This window comes from Leucopleurus acutus (genome assembly GCF_964270905.1).
Source record: "Leucopleurus acutus genome assembly, chromosome: 13".
Classification (NCBI taxonomy): domain Eukaryota; kingdom Metazoa; phylum Chordata; class Mammalia; order Artiodactyla; family Delphinidae; genus Leucopleurus; species Leucopleurus acutus.
In genome coordinates, this window is record NC_139155.1 from 68944832 (window position 1) to 68962284 (window position 17453).

At 38.3% G+C, this 17453-nt stretch overlaps 1 protein-coding gene across 2 annotated transcripts in view; it reads left to right on the forward strand.

The window, feature by feature from the left end:
- TTC28 (tetratricopeptide repeat domain 28) overlaps positions 1–17453 on the forward strand; it is a 593462-nt gene that overhangs the window by 310031 nt on the left and 265978 nt on the right. The gene's annotated exons all lie outside the window — the stretch shown is intronic.

Consider the following 17453-nt stretch of genomic DNA (forward strand, 5'->3'; position numbering starts at 1 on the left):
CAGTTTTTTTGAAACATGGGGTCTTTTTTGGCTGCTCAAAATGTTTTAGGTATCTTAAAATATTACTTTCAGGAGTTGATAATGATTGCTTCTAACTTTCATCAACAACGAGGTGTTGAACATCTATCACATACAGGACTTGGGGATATAGAGGTAAATGAGACATGGTCTCTGACCTCAGGATCTAGCAGCTTGGTCAGATACATTGTTCTTATTCTCTACAAATGTGCTATGGATATATGTAAAATTAGCAAAAAGCTATATCATTATGATATATTCATTAAATTAAATAAGTACACATTATGCTTTATCTGAGATGGAGTATTATTGCTGTGAATCCTTCACATTGTTTCTTTGGTGGATTTTTAACTCTGGTGGTAGAAGCATGTTAAGTCTCACTGAGAGACCTGAATCGTAATGATAGAGAAATATCATCCTAGTCTTTTCTAGATAAATGAAATGAAATATCCTCAGAAACTTGATATCCAGTAGATGCAACATGATGGTGCCTGCAGAGTGGAAAGAGGGTGGGGTTTGGTAGGAGACAGACCCAGATTTGAATCCCTGCTTCAGTTATCCTGGCTTGGGGATCTTGGGGAAGTTATTATTTAACTTCTTTTTGCCTCTTATTTCTTATTCAGAAAATGATGATTCTGTTTATTCCATACACAGTTGTGATAGGATTATAAATAATACATGTAAAGTACCTAGCATGGTACCTGGAATTCCATAAATGGTAGTAATAATATAATATTATAAATAAGAATGAAGTTAATAGCAGAGGCAACAATAAATTTATGAATTAATCTGTGTGTTGGGAAATACGTTTAGATACATTTACATCTCAGAATGTCACTGTAGGACGTTATGGAGATTAACTATATTATTTAAATGACCCAGCATCTTCATGTCTCTAGAACACAGTCAGGCACTAGAAAGGAATTGGGAAAGAAAAAAACCTTTACTTCAGTGGCATGCTGGAATCTCCCCTTGGGAAAGCTGGACTCCTAGAAAGTCTCTCTCATCCATAGGTATCAGAAAAAAAGCCTTTGAAAGCTCCAAGGGCAGTGAATTTTTGGCAGTTTTATTCTCAAGAGAGTTGCCTAAACATTTTTCTCTTTACCTATTTACTCTTAGTTTACAAACATTTCCTATAAGCCAGATTATCTGATTTCTTGATGTTAAGAGAATGAAAAGAAGTTCAGATTTCTAGAGGCAGATATACTGATGGCATTAAGAAGTGAGAGCCAGGTTTAAGAACTAAAACAGCATCAGTATCTAGATAGAGCCATTTAGTGCAGGGACAGATAGCTGAATTTATACCCCATTTTCCTAACCTTTGAGGTGTATATATTAGCTCGATTACTGGATAAGCTAGAAAGACTTTTAATTAGGGACATAGGGTTGTGATAGGTATTAAAAAGGAGAACACTCAATTGCTGCCAAGATTCTGGAATTCCAGAGGAAACAGAGACTGATATAGACCTGAGGAAGTTTGTGAAACAGGTAGAAATCAAGCTGGCCCCCAAGTGAGATGTAGAAATTGCCATATGAGGTTCTAAAACCTGGTCAGCAGGTAAGTCACGTTTTGCTGAGTGATAAGATAGTTTATTCCTTTAGCAAAGAACAGATATTTTCCACCATCCTATTATATATATTATATATATAGTCACAGATTCTTGGTTTTTTTTAAAATTGACTTTTGAACTTTATTTATTTATTTTTGCTGCATTGGGTCTTCGTTGCTGCACGCAGGCTTTCTGTAGCTGCGGCAAGTGGGAACTACTCTTCATTGCAGTGCTCAGGCTTCTCATTGCGGTGACTTCTCTTGTTGTGGAGCATGGGCTCTAGGAGCACAGGCTTCAGCATTTGTGGCACGTGGGCTCAGTAGTTGTGGTGCATGGGCCCAGTTGCCCTGCGGCATGTGGGATCTTCCGGGTCCAGGGCTCGAACCCGCGTCACCTGCATTGGCAGGCGGATTCTTAACCACTGCGCCACCAGGGAAGTCTGCATCGTTTTTTTAAAAGGTGATATTTATTAGTTTTATCTAATTACATAAGAAATACATGAAAATAACCAACTGTAAGCTTACCATCCTATTAATATTATTTTGGGTATAATCTTTTGATCATATATGCAGTTATAATTGTTCATATGTATTCACAGAAGAATTGAAATCCTATTATATACTGTTTTAACTTGTTTTTTCATTAATATTTTCCACTTTTTTTTTAACATCTTTATTGGAGTATAATTGCTTTACAGTGTTGTGTTAGTTTCTGCTGTATAAGAAAGTGAATCAGCTATATGCATATGTATATCCCCATATCCCCTCCCTCTTGCATCTTCCTCCCACCCTCCTTATCCCACCCTTCTAGGTGGTCGCAAAGCACCAAGCTGATCTCCCTGTGCCATGCAGCTGCTTCCCACTAGCTATCTATTTTACATTTGGTAGTGTATGTATGTCAGTGCTACTCTCTCACTTCGTCGCAGCTTACCCTTCCCCCTCCCCGTGTCCTCAAGTCCATTCTCTACGTCTGTGTCTTTATTCCTGTCCTGCCCCTAGGTTCACCTTTTTTTTTTTTTTTTTAGATTCCATATATATGTGTTAGCATATAGTATTTGTTTATCTCTTTCTGATTTACTTCACTCTGTATGATAGACTCTAGGTCCATCCACGGCACTAAAAATAACTCAATTTCGTTTCCTTTTATGGCTGAGTAATATTGCATTGTATATATGTGCCACATCTTCTTTATCCATTCATCTGTCGATGGACACTTAGGTTGCTTCCATGTCCTGGCTATTGTGAATAGTGTTGCAGTGAACATTGTGGGACATGACTCTTTTTGAATTATGGTTTTCTCAGGGCATATGCCCAGTAGTGGGATTGCTGGGTCATGTGGTAGTTCTATTTCTAGGTTTTTAAGGAACCTCCACACTATTCTCCATAGTGACTGTATCAATTTACATTCCCACCAACAGTGCAAAAGGGTTCCCTTTTCTCCACACCTTCTCCAGCATTTATTGTTTGTAGATTTTTTGATGATGGCCATTCTGACTGGTGTGAGATGATATCTCATTGTATTTTTGATTTGCATTTCTCTAATGATTAATGATGTTGAGCATTCTTTCATGTGTTTGTTGGCAATCTGTATATCTTCTTTGGAGAAATGTCTATTTCGGTTATCTGCCCATTTTTGGACTGGGCTGTTTTTTTGATATTGAGCTGCATGAGTTGCTTGTATATTTGGAGATTAATCCTTTGTCAGTTGCTTCATTTGCAAATATTTTCTCCCATTCTGAGGGTTGTCTTTTGGTCTTGTTTATGGTTTCCTTTGCTGTACATAAGCTTTGAAGTTTCATTAGGTCCCATTTGTTTATTTTTGTTTTTGTTTCCATTTCTCTAGGAGGTGGGTCAAAAAGTATCTTGCTGTGATTTATGTCATAGAGTGTTCTGCCTATGTTTTCCTCTAAGAGTTTTATAGTGTATGGCCTTACATTTAGGTCTTTAATCCATTTTGAGTTTATTTTTGTGTATGGTGTTAGGGAGTGTTCTAATTTCATTCTTTTACATGTAGCTGTCCAGTTTTCCCAGCACCACTTATTGAAGAGGCTGTCTTTTCTCCATTGTATATTCTTGCCTCCTTTATCAAAGGTAAGGTAACTATGTGTGCGTGGGTTTATCTCTGGGCTTTCTATCCTGTTCTCTTGATCTATATTTCTGTTTTTGTGCCAGTACCATACCATCTTGATTGTTGTAGCTTTGTAGTATAGTCTGAAGTCCGGGAGCCTGATTCCTCCAGCTCCATTTTTCTTTCTCAAGATTGTTTTGGCTATTCGGGGTCTCTTGTGTTTCCATACAAATTGTGCAATTTTTTGTTCTGGTTCTGTGAAAAATGCCAGTGGTAGTTTGATAGGGATTGCATTGAATCTGTAGATTGCTTTGGGTAGTATAGTCATTTTCACACTGTTGATTCTTGCAACCCAAGAACATAGTATATCTCTACATCTGTTTGTATCATCTTTAATTTCTTTCATCAGTGTCTTACACTTTTCTGCATACAGATCTTTTGTCTCCTTAGGTAGGTTTATTCCTAGATATTTTATTCATTTTGTTGCAATGGTAAATGGGAGTGTTTCCTTAATTTCTCTTTCAGATTTTTCATCCTTAGTGTATAGGAATGCAAGAGATTTCTCTGCTTTAATTTTGTATCTTGCTACTTTACCAAATTCATTAATTAGCTCTAGTAGTTTCCTGGTAGTATCTTTAGCATTCTGTATGTATAGTATCATGTCATCTGTAACAGTGACAGTTTTACTCCTTTTCTGATTTGTATTCCTTTTATTTCCTTTTCTTCTCTGATTTCTGCGGCTAAAACTTCCAAAACTATGTTGAATAATAGTGGTGAGAGTGGGCAACCTTGTCTTGTTCCTGCTCTTAGAGGAAATGGTTTCAGTTTTTCACCATTGAGAATGATGTTGGCTGTGGGTTTGTCATATATGGCCTTTATTATGTTAAGGTAAGTTCCCTTTATGGAGAGTTTTTATCATAAATGGGTGTTGAATTTTGTCGAAAGCTTTTTCTGCATCTATTGAGATTATCATATGGTTTTTATCTTTCACTTTGTTAATATGGTGTTTCATATTGATTGGTTTGCATATATTGAAGAATCCTTGCATTCCTGGGATAAATCCCACTTGATCATGGTGTATGATCTTTTTAATGTGCTGTTGGATTCTGTTTGCTAGTATTTTGTTGAGGTTTTTTGCATCTATGTTCATCAGTGATATTGGCCTGTAGTTTTGTTTTTTTGTGGCATCTTTATCTTCTTTTGGTATCAGAATGATGGTGGCCTTGTAGAATGATTTTGGGAGTGTTCCTCCCTCTGCTATAGTTTGGAAGAGTTTGAGAAGGATAGGTGTTAGCTCTTCTCTAAATGTTTGATAGAATTCGCCTGTGAAGCCATCTGGTCCTGGGCTTTTGTTTGTTGGAAGATTTTTAATCACAGTTTCAATTTCAGTGCTTGTAATTGGTCTGTTTATATTTTCTATTTCTTCCTGGTTCAGTGTTGGAAGGTTGTGCTTTTCTAAGAATTTGTCCATTTCTTCCAGGTTGTCCATTTTATTGGCATGTATTTGCTTATAGTAATCTCTCATGATCCTTTGTATTGCTGCAGTGTCAGTTGTTACTTCTCCTTTTTCATTTCTAATTCTATTGATTTGAATCTTCTCCCTTTTTTTCTTGACCTGTGGGGCTAATGGTCTATCAATTTTGTTTATCTTCTCAAAGAACCAACTTTTAGTTTTATTGATCTTTGCTATTGTTTCCTTCATTTCTTTTTCATTTATTTCTGATCTGATCTTTATGATTTCTTTCCTTCTGCTAACTTTGGGGTTTTTTTGTTCTTCTTTCTCTAATTGCTTTAGGTGTAAGGTTAGGTAGTTTATTTGAGATTTTTCTTGTTTCTTGAGGTAGGATTGTATTGCTATAAACTTCCCTCTTAGAACTGCTTTTGCTGCATCCCATAGGTTTTGGGCCGTCGTGTTTTCATTGTTGTTTGTTTCTAGGTATTTTTTGATTTCCTCAGTGATCTGTTGGTTATTTAGTAGTGTATTGTTTAGCGTCCATGTGTTTGTATTTTTTACAGATTTTTTCCTGTAATTGATATTTAGTCTCATAGCATTGTGTTCAGAAAAGATCCCTGATATGATTTCAGTTTTCTAAAATTCACTAAGGCTTGATTTGTGACCCAAGATATGATCTATCCTGGAGAACGTTCCATGAGTACTGGAGAAGAAAGTGTATTCTGTTGTTTTTGGATGGAATGTCCTATAAATATCAATTAAATCCATCTTGTGGGCTTCCCTGGTGGCGCAGTGGTTGGGAGTCCACCTGCCAATGCAGGGGACACGGGTTCGTGCCCTGAACCGGGAGGATCCCACATGCCGCAGAGCGGCTGGGCCTGTGGGCCATGGCCGCTGGGCCTGCGCGTCGGGAGCCTGTGCTCCGCAAGTGGAGAGACCACGATGGTGAGAGGACCAAGTACTGCAAAAAAAAAATCCATCTTGTCTAATGTGTCATTTAAAGCTTGTGTTTCCTTATTTATTTTCATTTTGCATGATCTGTCCATTGGTGAAAGTGGGGTGTTAAAATCCCCTACTATTATTGTGTTACTGTCGATTTCCTCTTTTATGGCTGGTAGCATTTACCTTATGTATTGAGGTGCTCCTTTGTGGGGTGCATAAATATTTACAATTGTTTTATCTTCTTCTTGGATTGATCCCTTGATTATTATGTAGTATCCTTCTTTATCTCTTGTAATAGTCTTTATTTTAAAGTCTATTTTGTCTGATATGAGAATTGCTACTCCAGCTTTCTTCTGGTTCCCATTTGCATGGAATATCTTTTTCCATCCCCTCCCTTTCAGTCTGTATGTGCCCCTAGGTCTGAAGTGTGTCCCTTGTAAACAGCATATATATGAGTCTTGTTTTTGTATCTCTTCAGCCAGTTTGTGTCTTTTGGTTGGAGCATTTAATCCATTTACATTTAAGGTAATTATCGATATGTATGTTCCTATTACCATTTTCTTAATTGTTTTGGGTTTGGTTTTGTAGGTCTTTTCCTTCTGTTGTGTTTCCTGAGTAGAAAAGTTCCTTTAGCATTTGTTGTAAAGCTGGTTTGGTGGTGCTGAATTCTCTTAACTTTTGCTTATCTGTAAAAGTTTTAATTTCTCCATTGAATCTGAATGAGATCCTTGCTGGGTAGAGTAATCTTGCTTGTAGGTTTTTCCCTTTCATCACTTTAAATATGTCCTGCCACTCCCTTCTGGCTTGCAGAGTTTCTGCTGAAAGATCAGCTGTTAACCTTATGGGGATTCCCTTGTATGCTATTTGTTGCTTTTCCCTTGCTGCTTTTAATATTTTTTCTTTGTATTTAATTTTTGATAGTTTGATTAATATGTGTCTTGGCGTGTTTCTCCTTGGATTTATCCTGTATGGGACTCTCTGTGCTTTCTGGACTTGATTGACTAGTTCCTTTCCCATATTGGGGAAGTTTTCAACTATAGTTTCTTCAGATATTTTCTCAGTCCCTTTCTTTTTCTCTTCTTCTTCTGGGACCCCTATAATTCGAATGTTGGTGCGTTTAGTGTTGTCCCAGAGGTCTCTGAGAGTCTCCTCAATTCTTTTCATTCTTTTTTCTTTATTCTGCTCCCTGGCAGTTATTTCCACCATTTTATCTTCCAGCTCACTTATCTGTTCTTCTGCCTCAGTTATTCCATTATTGATTCCTTCTAGAGTATTTTTAGTTTCAGTAATTGTGTTGTTCATCACAGTTGGTTTGCTCTTTAGTTCCTCTAGATCCTTGTTAAATGTTTCTTATATTTTCTCCATTCTGTTCCCGAGATTTTGGATCATCTTTACTGTAATTAGTCTGAATTCCTTTTCAGGTAGGTTGCCTATTTCATCTTCATTTATTTGATCTTGTAGGTTTCTACCTTGCTCCTTCTTCTGTAACATATTTTTTTGTCATTTCTTTTCTTTTCTTTTTGATGGGTGGTGCTGTATTCCTGTCTTACTGGTTGTTTGGCCTGAGACATCCATCACTGGAATTTGCAGGCAGTTGGATAGAGCTGGGTCTTGGTGCTGAGATGAGGACCTCCAAGAGGCCTCACTCTGATTGATATTCCCTGTGGTCTGAGGTTCTCTGTTAGTCCAGGGTTTTGGACTTGGAGCTCCCACTACAGGAGCTCAGGCCCGACCTCCAGCCTGGGAACCAAGATCCTGCAAGCTTTGTGGCACGGTAAAAAAAAAAGGAAGAAAGAAAGAGAAAAGGAGCAGTACAATATCAAAGAATAGAAAACAAAATAAAATTAGAAAGATAAAAAATATGTTAGGTAAAATAAAACTATAATTGAAACAATTGCAACAAGGTAAAAGAAAACCACAAGAAAAAAAAGAAAAAAGGGTGGGGGTGGGGGAAACAAGCCAGAAGGAGAGATCACTAACAAAGTATAAAGAATAAAATAAAATTAGAAAAATAAAAGATTAGGAGAAATGAAAATATAAAAGAATCAACAACAGTGAATCAACAAGGTAAAACAGAACCCCAATCTAAAAGAGGAAAAAAGAAAAAAAGCCTTGGCTATGGGGGTGGAGGTTAGGTGAGGGGTGGAACTTAGGCAGGGGTGGGGTTTAGGGTGGGACTGGGCCTAGGTGATGTTCAAGTGTGGGCAGGGCCTCTGCTTAGGACCTGCGCAGAAGGGGAGAGGCAGCATGTGGAAGGGAGGGCTTCTGGAGTGTGGAGTTCAGGAGTTTGGAAATTGGTCCCTGAGTGAGGGTGTGTGGGTGGGATTTAGGCCCGGCTCATTGGAGGGCGTCTCCGAGTATGGAGGCACGGGGACCTGGGTGGGGGTGTAGGTGCGGGGCTTGAGTTCTTTGAGGCAGGAGGGACGCTCCGAGGGCAGAGGATTAGGCCCAGGTGCTTCCCGGTGCCTAAGTGAACAGGGAAAGCACTGGCCCGTTCCCTTATGTTCTTTCTCACCCCTCCCTCACCGTCTCCCCCATCACCACTGAACCCCTAACCGTGGGTGGGTCCTGCTGGGAGTAGGGACTTCTTCCCTACCCCAGCCACCCCTCAGTCATGCCAGTCCTGGTCCAGCCTTTACTTTTGCTCCCCCTTCCCTCCTTCCCACTCCCTCAGGACCCATGCGGGCTGGAGGGGGCCTCAGTGGGCAGAGGATCAGGCCCGGGAACTCAGCAGGTTCCTAGGGGTCTAAGTGGGCAGGGGAAACCTGGCCACGGCTCCCTGTTGATCCTCTGCCCTCCCAATGGTTCCCAGTTTCCCCCTTCGGGGGTGGGATTCCTTCTCCTCCCCCAGCTGCCCCTCAGGGGCGCCAGTCCCTTCCCCTCTCCACTTCTCCTCCCGATTCACTCCCCCCACACCCCATGTCCTACCCAGTTGCTGGGGATTCCTCCCATCCCCTTAGGTGTCCGTGGTCCCCCACCAGTGCCCTAGTTGTGAGGAGACGCGAATTCCACGTCTTGATAGTACGCCATCTTGGCCTGTCTTCCAGTTATTTTTAAACATTTCTTCATTTTATTAAATGTTCTACTGAAGGTCTTTTGGCTTTATCATAATTTATTTAATATTTCCCCCTACTGTTATACATTTAGTTTGTTACAAAATTTTTGGTATTATAAAATCTGGAAAAACATCTTTATGGATAAATCTTTGAACATATCTCTCATCATTTCTTTTGGTTAATGTATTAGAAGTGGGCTTGCTTAGAAAAAAACACATTAAGGCTTCTGATATTTATTGCTAAATTGCTCTCAGAAGGGCTGTATCTGTTTTTAGTTCTACGAGCAGTGTGTAAAAGCTTTCATTTCCTTGCACTAGCTAACACTAGGCATTACTGTTAAAACTAAAAAGTCAGTTTGATATTTAAAAAAATGATATCTTGGGCTTCCCTGGTGGCGCAGTGGTTGAGAGTCCGCCTGCCGATGCAGGGGATGCGGGTTCATGCCCCGGTCTGGGAAGATCCCACATGCCGCGAAGTGGCTGGCCCCGTGAGCCATGGCCGCTGAGCCTGCGCGTCCGGAGCCTGTGCACCACAACGGGAGAGGCCACGATAGTGAGAGGCCCGTGTACAGCAAAAAAAAAAAAAGAAAAAAAGATATCTTCTTGTTTTAATTTGCATTTCTTTGGTCACTACTGGGTTTACTATTTTAAAAATTTCTTTTATAAAGATCTTGAATACTCAAAATATGTTTTTCTATTGCAATATTGGTTATTTTATATTGATCTGATTCTGGGCATTGCTGTATCATTCTACTGAGCAGTTGGGCAATTTGTGTTCTAATGCATAGTTTTAATTATTGTTGCTTTATAATATATTTTACATCTGCTACAAGTCCCATATCATTATTATTATTTTTAATGTCTAGGATATCCTTGTCTCTCTGTCCCCCATCAAATGAATTTTTAAAGCATTTTGCCCAATTTTGGAGACTCTCCAATTGTGGTATTTACTGGAAGTGTATTAAATTTACTTGTTAATTATGGATAAATTGATGTCGTTTCAATAGTTGATCTTCTATTTAAGAGGCTTGTCTGTTCTTTCATTTACTCTTTATTCCCCTTGCTGATCTACACTTTTGGGGAGGTTTTTCCCTAGATATTTAATATATATTGTTGGAAATGGGATATTTTTTCCATTGTGTCTTTTCTGAAAATTAGTTATTGATGCCAAAGAGGGAAGGTGTTTACTTTGCACGTTTTGTAATTGACTATGTGAAAATTGTCATTATAGCTCAGTATTTTTTATTGATTCCCTTGGATTTTCTTGTAATGCAGACTTTCTGCAAATAATGATAATTTTGTGCATTTCTTTCCTTATGTTATACCCCTACTTTTTTTCTCTTAATTATTGCACTGGTTAGAACTTTGAGAACTCTCCCCCAAAGCAATCATACCCTTTGAGTATAAAAAGTTCAGAGGATGTACTTTTTAATGATTATTCTACTCTTACATTGTATCTGTGACCTCAAATTTTATCTTGGTTTTCCTTTTGCATTATTTTGATATTGAAATAAAATACAGGAAGCTGCCTTTTGAAGCAAAAATTAACCACTATGAATGCTATGATTGGTGAGAAAACCAAGCTGCATCTTTCTGCCTCTTACATCTTTGCTATAATACATTTTAAGATTTTCCCAAGTAGCAAGATAGCAGCCTGAAACCACTTTGGCCACTTACCTTAAAAAGCAAAATGTTTTTCTTTTGTACAATTATTCTCAGATACTTAATAGTAGAGGTGATACCTTCGCCACAGGATTTTTCATTCTAACTAACCTTCTGTCTGCTTTAACAGTTTCAAAATTAATTTCAGATGGCCACAGAGACCTTCCTGTGAGCTAATATTAATTGTCAGAAGAATACACTAATTATATTGTTTTAGAGATTTTATTCTCTATTCAGGGAATCTGATATGCACATATGCTGATGAATCTGAAGTTTTTTTTATCAGTCTGATTTCTCTCCTGAGCTTCATATTTCTTTATCCAGATGCCTCCTGGGCACCCGTCTTCAATTTAGTATGCCTGACTTAGCCCTCAATCTCTGCCTACTTCTGCATTCACCATTTGTCCTGTTGCCCAAGCCACCTCACTAGCATGTTTGATTTGTTACTGGGTTCTCTTTTCTATAAAAGAAATCCCTTTTCTGCCTCCTTCCTTCTGCCATATCATCTTTTGTCTGGACTTTTGCAGTAGCCTCCTCTCAGAACTTTCTATACTTTTTAACACTCTCCTGGATCTATGAGCATAGCCTGAAGCCACTGCCATAGGAATATAAATAATTTCTTTCAGGTGTAGGGTAGTGGCTGAGAGTGTGAATTTAGATATTAGACAGCCTTGGGCTTGCACTCTGGCTTGGCCATTTATTACTCTGACCCTGAAAATTACATAACTTTTCTAAGTGTGATGGATATGTGAGTTGTTTCTGATTTTTGGCTGTTATGAAAAAGCTGCTATAAACATATATATCTTTTGGTAAACATCAGCACTTATATCTGTTAAATGTTTGGTCATATATATGTTTAGATTCATTAGATTTTTACCAGTTTTCCAAAGTAGTTGTACCAAGTTTTATCATCAGCAATATAAGGGATTGTTAAGCCTTAATTAAAAAATAAATAAAAAGTAAAAAGGTATATAGAAATTCAAAATGTCTGAGTAAATAACTATATTGTAGTTAGATAGAAGTTACTCTAATAGTACCTTCTTGCTTATTGTTGTGAGAATTAAGTGAGTTAGTTTATATAAAGGGCTTGCTTTAAAGAATGCCTGAGACATAAAGATTCAAAAAAGCATTATTATTGGCATTATCATTGTCATCATCATTTAAATGATGAATGTTGCATATGCCTGTATAACATCAGTGTTTATTGTAGTGTAAAATTGTTTTCCCCCAGATATTCAAGTAAACTGGATACGCTTTGAAAAAGAGCTGTTTGTTAGGAGCTTTGCATACCTCTTGTCACACTGGAGTATGTAAATATTCTAATTTGTGAAATCTGTTTTAACTCTGCCCTGATTCTAGTTTCTTATGTATCCAGTCCGTCAACTACAGAGCTTTTTGAGTTACCCTTCTAAACTTTAGTCCTGATCGTGTAATTTTCCTGCTTAAAAGCCTTTGACAAATTTTTGTTTCCTTTAAGATAAAGTCCAAACCCCTTCATAACCTTTTCCTATTACTTTTCTTCAGCTGCTTTGCGTGTCAAACACCTTATAATCTGTTCATACAAGTCTACTTGCCATACTTTGTTAAACGTGCCGTATACTTTATCCTCTGTATCTTTATTTATTATGGTCCCTCTGCATAGAAGACCTTATCTTAGACTCCTCAGCAGTGTTTTTCTTATCCAGGTTTGTTTGAATTGTCTCTGCTCACTAAAGCTCTCTTTCTAACGGACTTGAGGACATGGGGAGGGGTAAGGGTAAGCTGGGACGAAGTGGCATGGACATATATACACTACCAAATGTAAAATAGATAGCTAGTGGGAAGCAGCCACATAGCACAGGGAGATCAGCTGGGTGCTTTGTGACCACCTAGAGGGGTGGGGTAGGGAGGATGGGAGGGAGAAGCAAGTGGGAGGAGATATAGGGATATATGTATATGTATAGCTGATTCACTTTGTTATAAAGCAGAAACTCACACACCATTGTAAGGCAATTGTACTCCAATAAGGATGTTAAAAAAAAAAAAAGCTCTCTTTCTCAATTTCTATCTTTTCTACCCAATATCATACCAATGTTGGTGAAGGCCGGTTTACCATTCCTTTCTTTAATGGTTAGTGCCTTTCGTGTCCTGTTTAAGAAAATGTTTATGTATCCCAAGGTCATGAAGATATTTTTCTATGAGGCTCTATTGTTTACCTTTTGCATTTAGCTCTGCTGCCACCTGGAATTTACTTTTGTGTTTGGTTTGGGGCAGGTATCAAAGTTCAGTTTTTCCCTCATGTGAATACCCTGTTGACCCAGCACCATATATTCACAAGATTGCACTGTGTGCCACTTTTGTCAGAAACAAGGTGATGTGTGCTGTTGATCTGTTTGTCTATCTTTATGACAATAGCATATTGCTTAATTACTGTAGCTTTTTAATGACTCTAGAAATTATTGTAGCTTTGTTCTTCTTCAAAATTGTTTTGGCTATTCCAGGTTCTTTACATTCATGTATATGCAAGTATATATTTATATAAATATATAAAACATATATTGTCTTAGAATTAGCTTATAGTCCCCCCTCCCTTCACTCAGACATCCTCCTGGAATTTTGATTGGGATAGCTTTGAATCTATAAATATATTTGAATTTCATAGTCCATGAACATGGTATATTTCTCCATTTATTAGGCCTTGTAAACTCTCTTCCAGCAATGTTTTATAGTTTTCAATGTAGAACTATTGCATATCTTCCTTTAGTTTTATCCTTAGGTTTTTTTTTTGTGTGTGTGTGTGTGTGTGTGTGTACATGTGTGCATGCGCACACATGGGTGTGTTATTGTAAATGATATTGTTAAATTTTATTTTTCCCTGGTCCCCCCTACTCTACCTAGATATTCAGTAACTCTTGGAATAGGTATATTTGCTCAGCCATCTATATTCCCATACTGCTTGGTTTTTTAGTGTTGTGTTTTTTGTTTTTTTTTGTGTGTGTGTGTGGTATGCGGGCCTCTCACTGTTGTGGCCTCTCCCGCTGCGGAGCACAGGCTCCGGACGCGCAGGCCCATCGGCCATGGCTCACGGGCCCAGCCGGGCCCAGCCGCTTCGCGGCATGTGGGATCCTCCCGGACCGGGGCACGAACCTGCATGCCCTGCATCGGCAGGCGGACTCCCAACCACTGCGCCACCAGGGAAGCCCTAGTGTTGTGTTTTTACCATTATGTAAGTAATACATGAGTTAGTTATTGATGTGAAAGATTAAACACAATCCTTTCCAGAAGTGACCACTGTTACCAGTTTGAAGTGTATCCTTCTAGACCTACACTGTCCACTTTGGTAGCCACTGCTACATGTGGCTGTTGAGCATTTAAAACGTGTGTAGTTTTAATTGAGATATGCCATAAATGTAAAATCCACACTGGACTTTGAAGACTTAGAATGAAAAAAAGAATGTAAAGTATTTCATTACTTAGTTTGCATATTGATGACAACATAGTGATAATATTTTGGATACATTGAGTTAAATAAAATATGTTAATTTCACTTTTCTTTTACATTACTAGAAAGTTTAAATTATTATGTTTGTATTAGACAGCATGGCTCTAGCCCATTTTCTTTCTTTTTTTAAATAAATTTATTTATTTTATTTATTTATTATTTTTGGCTGTGTTGGGTCTTTGTTGCTGCACGTGGGCTTCCTCTAGTTGCGGCAAGTGGGGCCTACTCTTCCTTGTGGTGCATGGGCTTCTCATTGCAGTGGCTTCTCTTGTTGCGGAGCATGGGCTCTAGGCGCGTGGGCTTCAGTAGTTGTGGTGTGTGAGCTTCAGTAGTTGTGGCTTGTGTGCTCTTGAGCGCAGGCTCAGTAGTTGTGACGTGTGGGCTTGGTTGATCCACGGCATGTGGGATCTTCCCAGACCAATGCTTGAACCCGTGTCCCCTGCATTGGCAGGTGGATTCTTAACCACTGCGCCACCAGGGAAGCCCCCCGCCCATTTTCTATTATGGTTTTGTTTTTCATAGGTGGGAATATGATACGTTTACCAAATGTTTTTTCACTTAATAGTGTTGAACCTCTTTTCATGTTAGCACATACAGATCAACCATGTTCTTTTGAACTTCTGTGTAGTGATATGTATTATGGATGTACCCTTTGTCTGCTGATGGAATGTTCAGGGAGGTTTTTTTTTTTTCTTTTACAAACATGGTTGCAGGAAAAAAGACCTTTTACAAGTCTGTCTGTATACATTTAGGACGAGTGTAGTGTGTAACAAGTGGAATTGCTGGGTCAACAGGTGTTATGCATATTTTAAATTAAAAGTTTTTCCCAAATTGCTCACCACAAAGGCTGTTCTAAAGCCAGAAGCACTTCTTATTAATCTTTAGATTTTTTTCAAATTGTTTGGCAAAGCACAGCCCTTAGGGATACCTCAGTTATGGTGCTTATTGATTATTTGTTTGTAATGGTGGTCTTCTCATTTTTAACTGGCAGCTTCTGGAGGGAAAGGAGAATAGCTTATTTATATTGATAATCTCATTCATTCATTCAACACATGCTTACTGGGCACTTACTTTGTGTCAGGTGCTATAATGCCTTTGGGTATACAGCTAAATATGCCATTGTTCGTGCCCTCAAGGAGCTCAAATCTGGCAGGTCTCCTGCGGTGTGCCAGCCCAGTGTTGGTGAGTGCTTGTTGCCTGGAGGAAAAGCACTGAGGGTGTATAATAGGTAAAGAGTGATCTCTCCTTGGCTGTTGGGAAGGGTGGTCTTTGTTTTACTCAGATCTGGAGAGGAAGCATTTTGAAGTCCAGTAGTAAATACCAACTAAGTTTACTCATTTTTTCTTTTCTTTGCTGTCAGTAACTAAAATCTGAAATTCACATTTAATAAGGATACTTTTTGTATTTTCATAATGCCTCCCACATTAAAGATCTTTTACAATGAAATTTCACTCTTTGTAATTTTGAAGATTTAAGGTAAATAATAATCATTATCAATTTACTACCTGTGGGTTCACAGGAACAGTTAATGTCCCCCCAGAAAGACTACTCGACTGTGAGAAAATTGAGCCTTCTGGATTTCCTTCAGGATGTGGTACAGGAAATTGATTAGTTGATTTTTTATGACATCATCCTGACCACGGCACTTTCTCCAAAAACAATGCTGTTTATCTTGGACCTTTTTGCAGACATTTTTCTACACCATGTATATTAGTATATTAGTAGTGCTAGTATGAAATCAACACAAAGGTTTGTGGGGTGTGTGTGTGTGAAAGACAGAGACAGAGACAGAGAGAAAGAATGTAGTGAGGTAATTATTTTACTTCCAGTAGTATAGGAGAGTGGTTAAAAGGTAAAACGCATTCCATTTTAGCAGAGAGCCGTATCCTCATAGGGAGTATTAAGTTCAGGAGGGGAATGCTTGGCAACCTTTCCAGTGGTGTGTGTCTTACAGGCTTTTGAGAAACAAATAAGTGTTAAGCTGTAACTCTTCAAGTCACTGAAGACTGTAGGACTTGGAAAGTGGACACTTGGTGAACAATGGAGGTAGGACATCAACTTCTTGATTGTGCTCTTTGTACTTTGTATAAATTGAGTCAGACCTTTTGGGCCTGTAATGAGTTATAAATGGCTCTTTTTCTCCTACTAACAAAACAGTTATTACCTTAAAAGAAATGAGCACACCCAGTGAATATGTGTGTATGTATGTGTAATGTATGATATGTTTGCAAATCATTCTGCTCTCAGCTGTTCCATTTTTTCCAGCTATATTTTTTCAAAGTTCTAATTTATCATCACTCACCTATTATATTTTCGGTTGTCCTGTTCCAGCCATAGTATTTTGCATTCTCTTCCTCTACAGAGTAGCAGGAGCTTCAGACTAGGAATTGGGAGATCTAAATTGGAATCCTGGTTTTGCCACTAGCAGCCATGTATCATGGGCAGGCCACTTCTGGAAACTCTTAGGTGCTGTTTCATCATCTGTAAACAGAAAGATCACATCAGATGATCTTTAGAGTCATATTGCCCAATGCAGTAGCCATTAGCCTCATGTGGTTATTTTAAATTAATTAGAATTAAATAAAGTAAAAAAAAAATCAGTTCCCCAAACACAATAACCACATTTTAAGTGCCCAGTAGTCTGTGTGCCAAGTGGTTACCATATTGGATAACACAGAAAAAAATCTATTGTCTCAGAAAGTTCTACTGAATAGTGTTACTAGAGTCTCTTGTGGCTCCAGTCTTTAATCAGAAGACAAAAAGTACATCAGTGTGAATCATAGAACACCTTTTTTCCATAGTACTTGCTAATTATAGTAGAATCACCTGTATTCTTTGTAGATACACAGGGAAAGAAGGAAGTTTCAGTTTCTAATAATGGCAAAGTAGCTTATATCAGCTCAGCTACACATAACAATTATGAAGTCTAAGCAAACTGTAAAACAAACAATTATGTGAAGGTACTGGAGAGTGACCAAAAGTGGCAGAAATTGGAGAATATTAGAGATGACAGAGAAAGAGGCATGAGCTTATAGACAGGTCAATAGAAATTATATAACCTGAAAATCAGAGAAAATAGGTTGAAAAGAATTAACTGAGCCTTAGTGTCTTGTGGGACATTATGTATAATTGTGTTGCAGAAAGACAAGATAAAGAAAATAATGGAAAAAAAGAATATTTGTAGAAATAGTGGCTAAAATCTCCCTAAATTTAGTAAAAATAAAT